The 4,503-nt window shown below is 40.1% G+C and overlaps 1 long non-coding RNA gene across 1 annotated transcript; it reads left to right on the top strand.

The window, feature by feature from the left end:
* The first annotated feature begins 747 nt into the window (after window positions 1–747).
* LOC123049199 (uncharacterized) lies at window positions 748–1,999 on the top strand. The gene is made up of 4 exons (XR_006423475.1): window positions 748–911; window positions 1,021–1,082; window positions 1,156–1,341; window positions 1,793–1,999. It is a non-coding gene; the product is annotated as an uncharacterized lncRNA (long non-coding RNA).
* Window positions 2,000–4,503: the final 2,504 nt, after the last annotated feature.

Raw genomic sequence — 4,503 nt, 5'->3', positions numbered from 1 at the left:
TGTTTGATTTTCCTTTGCTGTAAAACTCAAAAACAAGGAAAAAACAGAAACTGGCACTGGGCTCTAGGTTAATAGGTTAGTCCCAAAAATCATATAAAATATCATATAAAACATCCTAGATGGATAATATAATAGCATGAATACTTCATAAATTATAGATACGTTGGAGACGCATCAGCATCCCCAAGCTTAATTCCTGCTCGTCCTCGAGTAGGTAAATGATAAAAGAAATAATTTATGAAGCGTGAATGCTAGCAGGTGCAGAAGTTTGATCAATGATAATTTCAATCACCTTTTCTAGCATCATTATATGTCATAACAGTAACTCATATCATAAAGCTTCTCATGATCTAGTATCAAGCTATTCACATGTTAAAGCATAGATCATAAACTTTGTTGAAAACTAACAAATTATGTTCTCAGTCATCAAACAATTGCAATTCATTTTATTTTCAGGAAGGGTCTATGTAAGAGCTTTGATTTAGCAAATCCCACATACTCAACTATCATATAGTCTTCCATGATTGCTACCACTCAAAGCATATTTTTAGAACAAATAGCATCCATCGAACACAGAGAAAGATAGGGGCTTAATGTTGAGTGCAGGCTTTTGGAGGCCGAGCACCAGGTAGGCCGGTATCTGGGCCGGGCAATGTGTTTTGGGATCTGAAATGCGCTAGGCTTTTGACAGGCTGCTGTCGGCCTAGGCATCCAATATACGGTCTGAAATACATCGGCCTAGCGTACATGTTTGGCCCATATCCTACTCGTGTGCCTCCTCCTGCCGTTATCCTTACCTCGTGGAGTTACCCCAGCCACGGAACAACTCTTCTTCTCCACTCCCCTGTCTCTCCCAAGGCCGACGGGGCACCGTCGCTCTCCGGCAAGATGTTTGGGGTCGACTCCGACAGGTATGTATATTATTTCCCCCCTTCATCCTGATGTCCTGACATGCTTAATCCCCCCGCATACTTTGGGTATTTGGATTTGGTTGACCACACCGCCTGGTTCTTCTTTCAGATCCAGTCCACCTGCTTCACCACGCCGGAGTCTATGGAAGTCCCTCGGCCTGGAGAGTGCAGGTGACGTGTTTTCTACTAATTCTCCTCTACAACCTGTTCTTATTGTTTTGGTTTTCCTTTTCCTCGTCCGTAGGTGGCCAGTTCTGGACACTGACCCTCTAGCCGTGATGAGGCTGGTCGAGTAGCAGGCTTCTCTTTGTATCGCCAATGGGGAAATCTGACGTGCCGAGAAACTAGGCGACGCCAGGCAAAGCGTTAGATTCCTCTGAATTTGACAGGATTCAGGTGTGATCTAAAGCTACCAACGGCTGGACTGGAGGTATTGTTCATTTTTTCCCTCCTTGTTCGATGCATGAAAACAAAAACTTCCCTTGTATACAATGACTGCAGCAGATTGTTTGATCCATGACTAATGTAAATTTCAGTGCTTAGTTAACTGTAGTTGTTTTCTGAAAATTTTGGCCAGTTAATTGAGGTTTGGTGTGCTACCCGTTTCTGTAAAATAGGTGTTTGCTTCTGATGAATAGTTAGCCAATAACTAAGTCCTAATTGCAACCTAAATCTATGCTTACAACGAAAATATTTTTTGTGACTTCTTTTACGTCAAGGATATGTCAATTAATGTTTAGTAGGCATCTGTTTCCAATTTTGGAGTGTTCGATAAATTTTTTATATATCTCGCTATAGCTTTTCTAAAAAATTATGTACGTACTATCTATGCTTTTGCTGCTTGGCTACCTTTGTTGAGCAAACCGTTCCTTTTTTTCCAGGTTTGGGATGGGGGTAGCAGTAGTGAAGCGTGAGGTCGATCGGTTATTTATAACCAAGTTGGAAGTTTGTTCATGGCTAATGGTGTTTGGTGTTTTCTTTTTCTATTGTTAGAAAATGCAAATGATTTGGTTCTATTGGAACATAAAAGAGATATGAAGGCAATTTGTCGAACCCGTGTGTGATAATTCGTTGATTGCTCCTACCAATCCTAATTAAGTTCAGACGTGCACCTGATTGTTGTGCAAATGGCATGTGAGACGATCAGAGGATTTGTGTGTTAATGTTGATGCATTAAATGTACAAATCATTTTCATTAACATGGTAATAGTTTTACAGCTACTGTATTGCAAGGCCGGCTTTGTTTAACCACTAGTTTATGCAACATTCAGAAAAATCTCAATTAGGCTGTTAAGACTGTCAGATTGCCAGTGATTAGACAAATTTCAGTGTTGCTGACTCGAGTTCATCCATGTCGTGGAATGAGCATGGACCTGACTCGGTCATTGTTGTTATGCGCAACTTGGCATTTGCCCCTAATCCTGTTAATTAGTTTTACAGTCTCAAAATCGACATCATCTTGGTGAGCGGCTGTTTAGGCAGCCTAATGATTTGGTTATTTATGTGTCTGCTGGGCATAGTTAATCCACGTGTGCGATAACTGAGCTGGTGGTCGGTCGTGCCTGCGGGGATTCCGTCGACTGTGCCCCTGGGAGATGTACTATGCTCAGTATGGAGAGGATGTGGAGTCGAATGGACCGAGAACAACTACTCAAATGCCTAGATTATGTACCTCTGTGCTAGCTGGCCTGCCCTCGATACACGCGATGGTGCAGCGATACGAGGGAGAAGGAACCAGAAATACCGGGAGGGCACACATCCCTAGCGCATGTGAATGGCCAGGATATCGGCCTACCTGATGCTCGACCTCCATTTGCATTTATTTATCATATAGATAATTGTCAACAATAATAATTCATGATCAAATATATTTGAATGGCCATATATGCTTAGATCTTTCTCCATCACATGGTGCTTGCCAACTAAAAAGTAGGTTGGAATGAGAAGGAATACTACTGACTCTTGGATAAAAGTAAAAGATAGGCCCTTCGCAGAGGGAAGCAGGGATTTGCAGAGGTGCTAGAGCTCGAAGCTAAAACAACGATGAAAATAATTTTGAGAGGTATGCTTTCATTGTCAACATAACGACCAAGATTTCCCAATATCTTCTATACTAGATACATTATAGGCAGTTCCCAAATAGAGAGGTAAAGATTTTACTCCCCCTCCACCAACAATCACACTCCACGGCTTGTCCGAAACAATGGGTGCCGTCCAACTATCAACAATCCTGGGGGAGTTTGTTTAAATTATTTGCGAATTTGTTTTTGATCTTTTGATCATAGGACTGGGCATCCCAGTTACCAGCCATTTTCTCGTGAATGATGAGCGGAGTCCACTCATCGTGAGAATAACCCACCTAGAATGGAAGATACTGATAGCCCCTAATCGCTACATGAGCGATTCGGGCATACAAAACTGATTATTATTTGAAGGTTTAGAGTTTGGCACATGCAAATTTACTTGGAACGGCAGGTAAATACCGCATATAGGTAGATATGGTGGAAACTCATGGAATAAACTTGGTTCAAGGAATTTGGATGCACAAGCAGTATTCCCGCTTAGTACAGATATTTTGGCTAGCAAAGGATTCTAAATAGCAAGCACCACATGTTAGAGGATCTACAGCAATATAACTTCTATACAAATATACCCAAACATAACTCATTAAGTTGTCTTCCTTGTCCAACTTCAACTAATTTGATCAAGTTTGAAAATAATTAATGGGGCTCACAATCATAGAAGATGTCCAAGATAGTATATTATATGTGAAACCTCTCTTCCTTCAAAATTCTTTCATGAATTGTTCAAGTGACCAATACAATGTTTGCTAACCTTAAATAAATTTACCACCTCTACTTCTTATATGTGAAGTCATTACTCCCCATGGGATAAGAATATGAAACATATATAATTTCAGATTTATGGTATTCAACTCACTCAACCATTTACTCATAGGATATAAGTGAAACACACGAGTAAATGACAAACTACTATAAAAAGATATAAGTGAAGATCAATGAGTAGTCAAATAATTATTTAGCTATGTGAGGACTCTCTCTCATTTAAGTATTTCAGATATTAAGTACTTTATTCAAACAGCAAGCAAATCCTAACAAAAGAATATAAAATGACGCTCCAAGCAAAACACATATCATGTGGTGAATAAAAATATAGCTCCAAGTAAAGTTACCGATGAACGAAGACGAAAGAGGGGATGCCATCCGGGGCATCCCCAAGCTTAGGATCTTGGTTGTCCTTGAATATTACCTTGGGGTGCCTTGGTCATCCCCAAGCTTAGGCTCTTGCCACTCCTTATTCCATAGTTCATCGAATCTTTACCCAAAACTTGAAAACTTCACAACACAAAACTCAACAGAAAACTCGTAAGCTCCGTTAGTACAAGAAAATAAATCACCACTTAGGTACTGTTGTGAACTCATTATAAATTCATATTGGTGTAATATCTATGTATTCCAATTTCTCTATGGTTCATACCCTCCGATACTACTCATAGATTCATCAAAATAAGCAAACAACACAGTGCAAACAGAATCTGCCAAAAACAGAACAGTCTGTAGTAATATGGATC

This window comes from Triticum aestivum, chromosome 2D, assembly GCF_018294505.1.
Source record: "Triticum aestivum cultivar Chinese Spring chromosome 2D, IWGSC CS RefSeq v2.1, whole genome shotgun sequence".
In the NCBI taxonomy this organism is placed as follows: domain Eukaryota; kingdom Viridiplantae; phylum Streptophyta; class Magnoliopsida; order Poales; family Poaceae; genus Triticum; species Triticum aestivum.
The sequence above is the reverse complement of the archived record's forward strand: the minus strand, read 5'-3'. Positions and strand labels throughout refer to the sequence as shown.